Here is a 14,334-nt window from a genome sequence, read left to right as displayed (position 1 = left end):
TACTTCCCTAAAGTTCTGAGTTTTAACTATTTTCTCACTAAATGACTAGGGGCTAATGTTGTATTTATTGTGGCTATTAATAGATAGTTACATAGAGAGATATTTTGGTAAAGCTGTAGTGTTAAGGAATTTGGAAATATTTTTGAATTGGATAAATTTTTGGTAATTAATGAGGGTGGACTGGGAATTGCAGGTTGGTTATAGTAACTGTGTTGTCACTGATTCCATCTTAAAGTTTTTGTTTAGGCAGATTTCTATTTTTTCCTGTGGCTGAGAGGAAACTTGTTGGAGGAGTTAACTTTGTAAAATGTTCAAGCACTTCATTAATTTCTGATTTTGGATTGCTCAATTTTATAGCCTTTCTGTATGATATCTACATTTAAAAATCATAATAAAATAATATATGGAATTGTCTAACCTAGAAAAAACATCAAGACTTTGAACTCCACATAATTTGAGGTATGTAAAAGGCAAATGTTCATAAAATATCTCTAGTTCATTACAATAATCCATCAAAGCATTATGACAATCAGAGTTACAAAAAATGAGAGTAGTGTGGGAAAACAAAGAAGAGTTCAAAGAGCAAATGAAAAAGAAACAACAGGATGTCTGAATAAAATATTTCTTGGAAAAAAACTATGTTGATTGAAGAATTGAGAAAATCTAATTATTATAGCAACCACACAAAAAATTGAAAATGTAGCTCAAGTTTTCCACAGAAGTAGACATTAGTCCCCAAAGGTTACATGCCTGAGTTTTGAAAATTTGAAGAGGTATCATCCCAGGATTATACTAAAGACTAAATCATCATCACTTTGTCTATGCTTTCACTATTAATGAATAAGAATTCCTATTCATTTTTACTCACCAATATTTGGTGCTATCATACTTAATTGTTTTTAAAGAAGATAAAATGTCATAGCTTATTATTTCAATTGATATCTCCCTAATTGTCAGTGACACTAAACATCTGTTAATATATTCAGTAGTTTACTTTTATAAACATGGATGAGTTTTTAACATTATATATTATATAGCTATTATATAACAGTGTATGTTATATAGTTCATGGATACATAGTCTATCTTTGTTGAATAGGAATAAAAATATTTATAGCAATGATATTCAACAAATTTTTCAAGAACAAACTTTAAAATCCAGGGAATTAGTTTTTTTATACACAAATATTCAATCTCCTCTTCTGACATCCATGAAATGGATAAAATCATCACCTTATTTATTTTGGGTCAGTTTTTTTTTTTCAGCAGTAGAATGTGAATGAATATATGCCAGTTTTTCAAATAAATGTCCTGTTTTAACCCTCTGCTTTAGGAGCTTCTGAGACAGGATAGAAACAGTACTCACTCAGTCAAGCTCTAGCTGACCGCACATGTGTACTCTCAACCTAACTTTGTATTCATCTTCAGCTACAAATCAATGAGGAGTAAGGAGCAATTGGGACCCAATAGCAGAAGACACCCTACTTCCTCCTAAGGACTACCCTGATCTGGACACATGCCCAGAATAGAAAATGCCCAGAATAGAAAAATGTAACTGATGTTATACTCCTGGATTGGTAGATGTGAGCAACACATTCCTTTCAATTGTTCTGCATAGCTTGAGAAGAATTGGAATTAGTTCTTTTTTCAAAGTCTGGTAGATATCAGCATTGAAGCTGTCTGGTCCTGGGATTTTCTTTGTTGGGAGGGTCTCCTCCTCCTCCTCCTCCTCCTCCTCCTCCTCCTCCTCCTCCTCCTCCTCCTCCTTCTCCTCCTCCTTCTTCTTTCCTTGATCTGAATGAAAATTTTTCAAAGATTTGTCTTCTAGCTCAGATATTCTTTCTTCTGCCTTGCCAAGTGTGTTGTTAAGGCTTTTTTTTTTTTTTTGAAAACAGGTGTTTATTATGCAACAATTTTCACAATTAAATGCTTTAAACAAAAACCCCTTATACCATAAACTGACAATGACCTGGCATATGCAAATTCTTCAGGATGGAGAAGTATTTTTTTGGATGAATTTACAGATAATAAGCTGATTCCAAAATGTATATATGAACTGGCTTGACATGATTAATAACAGAGAGTAAAGTGTAAACATGGCCAGTAATTTCTATGAAGTCAATTCAAGGTCAGTGACCAGAGAGCTGCATGATAAAAAATTGGAGGTTAAAAAAAACCTCTAGGAAGCAAGCTTGTACCATGGATGTTGGGAGACTGAGGGCTGGGGGGACTCACTCTTGAACACCACCAAGCAAAGGATGTATAACATCCACCACACATCTGTTCTAAAAACAGCATGTTTTCAAAGCCTGGACATATCTCTTCATGAATAAACACCACAGTATTAACCATGACAGAGAAGCCACCAGGATGAGCTCCAACACGAGCTGCTCCCTGCGCTGTAACCAGGGGTGTACACTCAATCTCGGGGCTTTAGGAACATCTTCTTTGCTTTGATGGGTTGCATGTCTCCATTCTCATCTCCTTCATAATTGGCACGGTCTCTCTTGGCAAACTTTTTTCCAATTGTCCCCACCAAAGTCTCATATCTCAACCTCAGGATTAAATCCTCTGAATGACATTCTTCCATAGAGATCTTCACACAACAAGAAACTCTGCTCTTCTATTATCAAACTCTCTTTCTCTTTTAGCTCTGGCAAATCCAAGTACCAGTGTTCTTCACTAATGATTTTCTTCTCTTCCTCTCTGAGCTATTTCTTGGTTTTCGAGTCCAATCCCCTTTTCATGAACTTCATGCGCAGCGAGTTCTTGGATAACTTGGTCTTGAGCTCGGCCTCCATGCTCAAGGCTTTCTACTATATTTTTTATTTGATCTATTGAGTTCTTCATTTCTAATATTTCAGTTTGATTTCCCTTTAAAATAATTTTCATGGGAAAAATTTTCATTCTTGTTATATATGGATTTCTTAAATTTATGGATTTGCTTTGCATTGCTTCTGAATAATCCTATGATTAATCTTTTTCATTTCAGGCATTTCATAATCTCTTCATCTTCACATTCTTATATTGAAACGTTGCTTGTTCCTTGGGGGAGGGGGACAGGATCATGTTGTCTTCCTTAATTTTGTTTCTTGAATTTTTGCACTTATTTTTATGCATTTCTCAAGTACTTGTTGGTTTTTTCCTCTGATGGCTTTGATCTTTGAACCATGCCTCTGTGGCTTAGTGGAATGTCTATCCTTTCAGTGAGTACCCAAAGGTGTGTGCTGGGTGTGGCCAGGGAGCTCTGGTCTGTACTCCAGGGTGGGTGAATATCCAGGGTTACACCCAAGTTTGGCTTCGTAGAGCTCCTCTTGTTATCATAAAGGGGCATATGGTTACCTCTGTTGGCATAATCATACCCTCACCTCCTCTCTTCTAAGGTGATTAATGCCCAGGTGTTAGAAATCATTGAGGACAAGACTCATCTATGCTTCCACATGAACTGCACAAAAGATCTGTGCAGTCTTCAGTGTAAGTGTGGATCCCACTGCAATGACCCACCCTGGGCAGTCAGGGAGCTCTGAGTGTGTGGAGACACATACAGTGATTGCTCAGAGATGCAAGTACACCTTGTGCTCTCTCATGTAGTCATAGAATTATCACAGTCTCAGCACTCAGGGCTCCTGCAGTCACAGGGCACAGCAGATCCACTCTGCCCACTAGCCTGTCAAACAGAGAGGCTGAGAAGTTGCCAGAGCCAGCTGCCTGTGGTTGCTCTGCCTAAGCAGTTTGAGCCCTGGAGCCCCGGAACCTGTGATATGTTGAGAGGCTTGGGGCACCTAACAGTTGTGTATGGGTGCTCAGCCCCCTGTCAGTCTTCCCAGCCAGACTCAAAGTCAGTGGGGAGCTCAGACTTTTCCTTCTGGTAAAATCCCTGGATCATATGTGTGCACAATACCCTCGAGTTGCAGCCTTACTCATTTCACAATCGTGCTGGGTACATACAAGATTCTCTGTACAGGTACTAATGTCTCAATGGCTTGTTCTCCCTGCCCGTTTCTGGGTTCGTGCTCCAGCAAATTCATGCTGAATTTGCCCCTCAGGACAAGATGGTGACTGCCCCCACCAGTTGCTGGGTGTGCACACAAGCTCTGCAGCAGCTGATACCTACTTATGTTCAAAACTGCACCCACCCTCTCTCAGGCAGTTTTTGGGTGCCATTTTGGGGGGTGTAGGGGGTAAGAAATGTCCCCTTTTTCTAGGTGAATGGGCACCCTGTTCCCTTCAGGGCTCTGGACCAGACACAAAGACAGTGTAGTCGGCTAGGCTTTCCCTCTAGCTGTATCACCAGAGGCACAGGTTGCTGATCTCACCTTATTCTCTAAAGCTGGAGCATTCTTCAGCTCCAAGCTGCTGGGGTGTTTTGTTGTTTCCATGCTTGTTGCTGCACATTTATACCTTCTAAACAGATCCACGATGTCTGCCCTGCTTCTAAGGAATCTGATCTGCATTCCCCGCCCCCCCCCCCCCAGTTTTTCCCTGAGAATGCACTTTCTCTTTGCTTTTTTCTTTTTTTAAACTATTTTCACCCAGCCTAGAGTAGACAGCCCTGTTGCTATTCCACCATCTTGGAATCCATCTAATCACATCTTTAAGCCCCACTACCAAAAATGTTTTGAAACTGGGGAACAAGTCCCAGCATATGAGCATTTGGGGGACACATAATGCCTGTAAAGTAGAAACTTATTTTTAGAAATGTTCAATATTATGGATATGGATTTTTTATTGCTCAAAATTCATATGTTGAAACTTCTCTTAATCTATGCAGCTGTAACAGAATGCCCTAAACTAGGCAACTTACAAATTAGATGTTTATTTTTTATTAATTTGGAGGTTGTAACCTCCAACATCAAGATGTCAAGAATTGGTGTCTAGTTAGGACTTCAGTCTGCTTTGAAGATGGCACTTATTGCTGCCTCTTCTATAGGGTTTGGGAGACAAAGAAGAGAGTTGATAAACCATCAAGCCCTCTCATAATCACATTCATGAAGGCTCTGCCTTCAGGACTTAGTCTCCTGTCAAAGCCAAACCTGTATTATCATCACATTAGTCATCATGTTACAATCTGAATATTCAAAGATGTATTCATAGCCAAAACTTCACTCCTAATAAAATGATAAGAGCAGGGTGGGATTTGGGGAGTTAATTAGATCTCCATGAGATCATTAGGATAGAACTTCATGATGTGATTAGTATCCTCCTAAGAAGAGAGAGAGAACTGTCTCTTGACTATGAGAGGATATAGCAAAAAGTTGTCATCTGCAAACAGGAAGATTGCCCTTGCTAGGATCTAGATCTGCCAGCACTTTGATCTTGAATTTCAAAGCTTTGAGACCTGTGAAAAATAAGTTTGCTGTTTAAGCCAGCCAGTCTATGGCATTTTTATTATAGTGTTTACTGACTAAGGCATTGTGAATAGTAAATTAATTCATTTAAACCTTTTAGGAAAAGGAAATATACAGAGTAAGATCCCAGAAAGCATTGGATATCAACATCAATAAATCAGTAGATGACTCAAATCGCTATCAACAGAAGAGTAACTAGAGAAGTTAAGAACATCTATAGTATACTGTGATCAAAATGACTATGAATATCTAGATCTGGTATCATAGATTAATAATTGAAGAAAAACAAATGGCAAAACAAGACATATGATATATTTATGTAAAAGTACAGTTCGACATTCTTTATGCAGTCAATACATGAATATTCATCGGGGACCTCATCACATAAGTGTGTTCATTTATGGGTACCAGGAGTGGATTGTAGGCAAATAAAAGTGACTGTATCCTATTATTTTTCAAAAGGACATATTTATGTTTTCATTGAACAACTTTTTCAAAAAGGGAACATTTTTGCTAAACTTTTTATTAACATTGGTATGACAAAAAACCCTGCATAAGTACAGGATAAAATGTATTATAATATACATTTTAGATATGTAATGAAAATGCATACCTTTTCATCTAAAACTGCGAAATAATTTACAAAGGAATACACAAAATACTTTCAAATATTGCTATATTTATAATTTTCAAATACTTAAATAAGGAGATTCAGCAGCTTCTTTTACTGAAACACTAAGCAAATTTCAGTCATACAGTTAAGAGTAATTCCTTTTCCAATGAAAATGTCTAGAGGAGTTTAGGTAGGCAAACTATCATTCTGCCCGGATGGTTACATTGCTTGTTGCTTCATTTAATTTTTGGCAAATTGATCCATATTGCTGTAATGAATACATTTCTAGAAATCATAGGATATTTTAGTTTCAATTGGCAGGAAATATTTTCCTCAATAAAACCAAGCAGCGTATTTTCTAAGTTCTTTGCAGGGCAATGAGAAAGAAATTCTAATCATTAAGCTTTAAGGATTAAGACTGGGCTCTCTTCTATAAAACTTTAAATGTAGCTCCCAAATATGATCTTACACCATGTCTTAGATAGCACAGCTATCCTCAAAGGCAGTTAATGGGTTTCTATGCAATTTTCTTTCTAAAAATGATAATTCATTGCTTTATAGTTTACAAATCTCATTCAGAGCCTTGTTTGATCTTTTCACACACGCAATGCCTCAGAAACTCATTTGTAAAGGCAATAGGGTTTAATAAAAAGAAAACTTATTAGAGAACTTAAATTTCCCATTTACTTCTGCTGAGTGCTGGCTCTAAGTGATTTCTGTGTACCCTAATGTCTTGATATGAGATTAGTTCTATTCTACTTTTCCCTTCTACAATTGTTGAATTAAGCTTGTTATGTAATCATTAAGGATTCCTAATCTGGAAACCCCAAACCTAAAGGTTTTGTCAACTGACAAAACAACAGAAGTGGAAACTTCCATACAAACTTTATTTTGCCCACAAAAGTGTTAAAATATTATATAAAGTTATGTTCAGATTAAGTGTTTAAAGTAAATAGCAAACAAATTAATTTTGTGGTAAGATTTGGGTTTCATATACATGATATCTCATTATTTATGTACAAATATTCCAAAACCCCAAGTATAATTAATAATCCAGAAAAGCTCTCTAAAGCATATGGAATAAGGGAAATACATTTTACAGTAGGATCTGTGATGCAAAAAATGTAGAACATGTTCTCTACTCTCAGATCCTTAGACCCTAAAACAGATATTATAATCATAAATAAACGTTCTCAAAGATGAATTTCAAAGATGTGCCATTGAGATACTATGAGAACCAGAGGTGGGAAAAAGTGTGGATATCATGATGGTTTCAAAGAAAATATGCAATTCACCTGCCTGCGATGGATAATACATAATAGTGCATAATAATGTCAGAAAGAAACTGACACTCCAAGAAAATGCCAATGCAAAGAGAAGAAGCTTGGAGATGATGAAGAAGAGTCTGAAGAGGCCAAAATATAGACTGAAGAAGGACTGACAGGGTGACAGAGGGGCGACTAGAGAAGCCTATTAGAGCTAGAATATAGAAGATCTTGTGCATTACAAATGTAGTGCCAATTCAGGAACAATGGAAGCTTCAGAAAATTCCAGGAAGTCATGTGATTCACCCCCATCAAAGAGTACATCACACAACAATATGGATGGATGCAAGTGAGACCAAATGCAGACATTTCAATGAACTGTATGTGTGTGAAGTGAGCCTAGGGAATACAGAGTTCATCATATTAGTATATGCCAAAATCTGAATATAGATTTCAACATTTTAGAAAATTCAGATAAAGAAAAATATTTATCCTCAATACCACAGCATAATTATGAGTGGTTAATATTTCAATATGTTAATTTCTAGATTGTTTTTTATCAGCACATGTGCGCTTTAAAACAAATATCTTGGCATCTATATGAAACACCCTGTGATGTATTCTGAGACATCAAATACTGGACTCATAATTTCTGTGATATATCAACAGTTAACACCATGAATTGAAACGTAAGGATTCTTACCATTTAAAAAAATTGGCAAATGCAGTTGTGTGCTTGTCTGACTGCCTAGAATAAGCTACTAGATACAGAATTTCTGGGCAAAAGGCAGTGTACATATTAAAGGTTTAAAAATGTCTATTCAAAATTCCTTTCTGTTAAGCAGTTTGCATTACTTACGAGCAGTATCTTTCCCTCACGGCTTTTAAAACAATATTTTTATTTTTCTTGACAATAGGCAAATATTATTCTCAGTGTTTAATTTGCATTCCTTTGATTACTTATGAGGTTTAGCTCTTTTATGGTTATTGTAACTTGCCTGTTCTGTCAATTTTTCTATCGAAGTGTTTGTAGTTTTATGTTTGATTTTTAAAAGGCTCCAGGACCTTTTTGTTTAGGCAAAGTACGAGATAATAATTGAAATTAGTTATTCAGCCATGACAGTCTGTAGAGGCACCTCAAAAATTCTAAACATTTGAAAAACAGAAATACAGCAAGGCTCAGGTAAAAAAGAAATGTGTGCAAATATTTGATGGAAAAGTCACAGCTATGCAAACTTGCCTACATCATGCCACAATAAAGTTAAGGCATGGCCAATTGGCAAATTTCCAAGTTCCAAGAGAATGAAACAATGGAAGTGAGAGCCTTTGTCTGTGTGAATATGAAGAAATTTCTTTGGGTTTGAGAGAAGAAGAATACATTTCAGTGTTTTCAATCGTGAGTTAGCAAGGTCAATTTTCTATATTCCACTTTCTCTTAAAGTGTAAGTGAGAATACAAAACAAAATGCCAAATTGCAACAACCTTGAAAAAATATAATAGGTATCATCCACCTATTAACTCCAAGAGAAATGAAAGAAAACAAATCAAGACCAAAATATACAAGAAAAACTCATCTGTCCTAAATGTTGGTCTCTTAAAATATAGGCAAGTTGTTCCAAAGAAAGTGAGAAATCTTTCCTAAATTTGCATGAATGATATTTTGACATGCTTAAGAACATATAATAAGATATGCTGACTTGAATAACCATCATTGCTATTAAGATTTAGAAAACTATTTCCAGCACATTAAAAAGCTTCCTCATTTTTGTTTTCTATCACTATGAGTTGAAGCACCTTATTTTCTTTTAAATCATGTAAATGGAATCATAAAGAATGCTTTCTTTTGTATCTGGCTACTTCTGTTCAATGTAATGTCTGAGATTCACCATGTTGTTGCATCAGCGGTATGCCTGCAGCAGTGGTATTCCTTTATTTTGCTACCTGATAGCCCCTGGTACAAAGATGCCACAAATTCCCCATGCTTCTGTTGATGGGCATTTCAATTGATTGTAATTTGGGGCTATTGTGAGTGAATTTGCTATGTTCATTCACACACAAATATTTGTGTTGATAAATATTTTATTTCTTATTTCTTTTATTTTTTATTTACTCTAGAAATGAAATTCCTGTGTCCTATGCTATGTATGGGTTTCACTTTTTAAAAAACAAACAGGCAGTTTTCCAAAGTAACTATACTGTTTTATTTTTCCATCAGAAACGTATGAGAGATTGAAGTTTTCCACATCTTGATTAGCTGTTACTGTGGCTAACTTTTAAAACTATAGTTCTTTTAATAGTTTTGTAAAGGTATCTTATTGTGGTTTTTAATTTTCATTTTCCCAATGATTAATAATGTTAAAAATCATTGCATATGTGAATTGGCCTTTTCTATATATGCTTTTAACAATATTTTCTAGATATTTGTCTGCTTCTTTACTGTTTGTTTTGCTTTCTTACCATGCTTCAGATTTTAGAAAAAAAATCCTTTGTTCAATATGTGTATTTTAAATAATTTCTTCCAGTTTATGGTTTGTGTTTTTATTGTTTGTAGTGATGTTTCTTAAATAGGAACATTTAGTTTTGTAAGCATCCATTGAAAAAAGCTTTTTCGTGTATATTTTTTGTTTTTGTCTCCAATCTAAGAAAACATAGCCTCTCATAAGGTCAAAAACACTTTAGGAGGTCTACAGCTTTAGATTTTTACATATAGATCTGTAACCAGTTTTAGGTTCTTTTGCATATGATGTTAGGTGAAGGTTAAAGCTTTTTTTTTTTAAAGCTTTATTTATTTATTTATTTGAAAGAGTTCAGCGAGAGAGGGAGGTCTTTCATCTACTGGTTCACTCCCCAATTGGCCATAACGGCTGGAGCTGGGCCAATCTGAAGCCAGAAGCCAGGAGCTTCTTCTGGGTCTCCCATGTGGGTGCAGGGGCCCAAGGACTTGGGCCATCTTACACTGCTTTCCCAGGCCATAACAGAGAGCTGGCTTAAAAGCGGAGCAGTCGGGACTCGAACTGGCATCCATATGGGATGCTGGCATTGCAGGTGGAGACTTTAACCACCAAGCCACAGTACCAGCACCAAAAGCTTCTTTTTATATATGACAACCGAGCAATTTGAGAACCTGGAAGTGGAAAGCTTATCTCAGCTGAAAAATGACTTGCACTTATGAGTTCGTTAAGTAAAACATACTAGTACTTAGGTGTTTTTGAAATACATGGGTTAAGAGAATGCTGAGGGACATTGAGGCAGGAAAAAAAAAATAGTTTATATCCAAAAGAATAATATCAGGTTGATCCCCCACTCTTTTCAATTCACTAACTTAATAAGACATTAAAATATGAAAAGAGTTTTAGGGAAAATAATGCATCTGGGAGGGGAAGGAAATCTCAACTATACATCTCAACAATATGCTTTTCATGCTCTTCCATGGAGGCAAAAGCCCTATCTAACATATTGCAGCTGTTTGAAAGCTACATGAAAATAAAGAAGTTATCGAGTTGGCAGTCATAATAAGTCTGAGTGGTCCCTATGAAGTCAGTTAAATTTAGCGCTAAAGGAGCAAGATGTTTGGCTCAGCAGTTAAGACACCACTTGGGATGCCTCCATCCCATTTCCAAGTGCCTGGGTTCCAGTATGGGCTCCATGTCTAATTCTAGCTTATTGCTAATAACTACCCTGGGAACAGTAGGTGACGGCTCAAGTGCGTGGATACCTGCCACCCATGTGGGAGACTTGGATTACTCCTGGTCTCTTCACTTGGGTTGGCTGTACCCTATCTGTTGCAGGCATTTGAGGTGTTAATGAGTAGATACAAGATTAAGACTCCCCCTCCCTCTCTCCCTCCCTCCCTGTTCTCTGCATTTCAAATACAAATAAATAAATAAAATTAGAGAAAAATAAGTGTATTGACTAAATTAACTGAGCACAAATACCTCATTAAAAATAGATACATAGGGGCCAACTCTGTGTCATAGAGGGTAAAGCTGCCACCTGCAGCGGTGGCATCCCATATAGATGCCGGTTCCAGTCTCGGCTGCTCCACTTCTGATCCAGCTCTCTGCTATGGCCTAGGAAAGCAGTACAAGATTGCCCAAGTCCTTGGGCCCCTGCATCCACATGGGAGCCCAGGAAGAAGCTACTGGCTCCTGGCTTCAGATCTGGAAGCTCTGGCAGTTGCAGCCATTTGAGGAATGAACCAATGGATACAAGACCTCTCTCTCTCTCTCTCTCTCTCTCTCTCTCTCTCTGCCTCTGCCTCTCTGCAACTCTGCCTTTCAAATAAATACATAAAGAAATCTTTTTAAAAAGGTACATATTATAAAAATAAAAAAGAAATCTTTTTTAAAAAGTTACATATCATAAAAATAAATTGAACCTTAAATAAAATATATAAAATTATATCAAATTAGGAAAATAATTAGTATAGGAAAAGGAAATAAATACTTAAAAAGTTTTTCATCTTGTTGAAAAGAATATATAATGCACTAAAATAATTGTGATACTGAGAGAAATATAGGTTTGAGTATGTTATTTAAGAATTCTAATCAATATTCTAAGTCCAAAGAGTTTATATAGCTTTGAAATAACTAAAGAAGGCACAGAAGAAATTACCATCAAAACACTTGAAATCATGATTATAAGTATTGCAATATATAATTCATAAATGTGTAAAATCCCCTTTTATTTCTTAAAAACAATATTCAAGCACATTCTGATGCAGACTCATTGCATTTGGGGTATTTTACATTTACCAAAAGTTCAAGAATTTTTTTCTATAAGCAGATTATAAAAGATAAGAGTCCCAGGCTTCATGTTCAGTTATATTTTGTCAACTACTACATGTTTACAATAGACAAGTTAATGCTTTTATCTGTGCTGTGATTTCAATTGTAAAATACAAAATAACAATAGTATCTGTTATAGCATTATTCTAAGGATTATTTGAGTTTGAAGAAATAAACTGCTCAGGATATTGCCTGTTCATAGTAAGTACTGCGTTAATACTGGTATGTAAAACAAATTAGGAAGAGAAAGTTTAAAAGGGGAAAATCACCTCAAGCTCTGAGGACATTAGAATTACACTTGGTCTAAGGCTGACTGGGAGTTCACATTTTGTTCCAATGCAAACACTTGTAACTGGGAGTTACAGCTCCTGATGCTCACTTGAGCAGTATTTAAGACTTATAAAGTTTCTGCAAGCTCATTGGACATATCCTAAAACAGTGTAGAAATTCAAGGAGCCAAGAAGGAAAGATTTGCAATTGGAAGGCTTTAGCATCATTAAAGCTTGATTATCCTGGTACAGTGGTCAGTTGCAATGAAGGATTTCAGAATAGATGAGTTCAAAATTCAAGAATAAAAATAGCTATTCAATTGAATGATAAGAAATTCAGTGTTTTCAAAGGAAAACATAGAATAGCTATTTGTTATGTTTGAACGAACACATAATTATCTTCTCTTTTAAGAAAATCAAAGATAAGCTGAATAACGACTTGGATGCTAAAATGCTCTATATATTTGCTATTGTGACTGGCACCCCTACTCTGAATGGGTGGCTGGGGAAAGAAAAGAAAGTGACAAGGAAACGAGGTCCAGCAGCCCATTTAGTTTCTACTCTGATTACAGATTGAGGACTCTCTCCCAGGGAAACGCATTCCACATTTGAAAGCAGCATAGTGCAAAGATGAAAAAGAGAAAGAAATGTGCAGGTTACATTCATGACATAGGTCTTTGTGCTGCTGTTTCTCTGAGTGAGAGGTAGAAAGGGAAGATTATTTAAAATCTATAAAAATCATGCCAGAGAATTTTGATTACAAGTAAATAGGAAAAAAAAAACTGCAAATGCAGAAATTTAATACATAAAAATCATATGATTTATCAAAGGAGAAGTTTCAGCAGTAAAAACACTTCTGTATTTCTGATACATGTTGATAGGGAAGGGATATCAGATAAAAAGAAAAAGAAGAAAGGAAAAGAAAAGAATACTGAGCTTTTTTTAGAAGGTTTATTTTATTTATTTATTTGAAAGGCAGAGTTAGGGAGAAGGAAGGAGTGGGGGATGGAGAGAGAGAGAGAGAGTGAGTGAGAGAGAGAGAGAGAGAGAGAGAGAGAGAGAGAGAGAATCTTCCATCCCCATCTGCTGGTTCACTCACCAAATGACCACAATGGCTTTTTGAAGTAATGATTCACTTATGGTTCACTCACACAAGTGAGTATTAGTTGTGAATGATGTGTATCAACCCATGATAAGTCCTACAGATGCTTCTTTTTGGAACAGTAGGGCAAATTCAAGCAAAATGTGGCTTATATGCTTGACACTGAAGGTATAGGATTGGGCAGAATCAATACAAAGTTCTGTTGAAATTGGATACATTTCATGTTTCTACATTTAAAAAGAAGACACCAGGGACTAAAGAGTAAATTTCTAATTCTTCCTACCCATGGTGATCTTCTTATAAATGGAAGAAGTGCTGATTATGAAAAAGGTAAATTACAAATGAGAAGGTAAAACATAAAAAGAGAGGAGCTGTACATACAATTTGTGCAATGATAGTGATTAGGAAATAATGATCTGAGAAGAAGAACTTTAGAGTGTATCTGAGAGGAAGAAAGAATTCAAGGGATAAGAGGAAATGTATGGCTTCCTAAAACCTTCACTAAGTTTGCCCAGAAAGCACGCAAGATTTGAATGAAACAAGGAGGCTAAACCAATCCAGCCTCTATATGTTGTAAAGCATAGGGCCTCTTGATCTAGTTACTCTACTAGATAACAAGAACAAATAAAATGTAGTCGCAGCAAAAATATTTAAGAGAGGGGAGGGAGATTTGCTAAATGTGAGAATAAATACCCTTAGTACCATATGCATGCAATAAAATGCCAACAGATAAACATTCAGAAATTAATTAATTAATTAAATAGAACAAAAGAATAAAAAAGGTAAAGAGAAGCAAAATTTTTGCATGCAGTTATTCCAATTTAAATAATTGATATTCAACTTCTGTAGAAACTTTGTTGGACTGGCTTATGGGAGCTGGATTGTAAATATGTATAATATGCAAATAACTTTTAATATACTTGAAGGATTTAAAAAGAGGGATAATAGAAG

The 14,334-nt window shown here is 35.9% G+C and overlaps 1 pseudogene; it reads right to left on the bottom strand.

The window, feature by feature from the left end:
* Positions 1-2,418: 2,418 nt before the first annotated feature.
* Positions 2,419-2,800, bottom strand: LOC133765906 (M-phase phosphoprotein 6-like; annotated as a pseudogene).
* Between the last annotated feature and the right edge of the window lie 11,534 nt (positions 2,801-14,334).

Source organism: Lepus europaeus, chromosome 1, assembly GCF_033115175.1.
Source record: "Lepus europaeus isolate LE1 chromosome 1, mLepTim1.pri, whole genome shotgun sequence".
In the NCBI taxonomy this organism is placed as follows: Eukaryota; Metazoa; Chordata; class Mammalia; order Lagomorpha; family Leporidae; genus Lepus; species Lepus europaeus.
The sequence above is the reverse complement of the archived record's forward strand: the minus strand, read 5'-3'. Positions and strand labels throughout refer to the sequence as shown.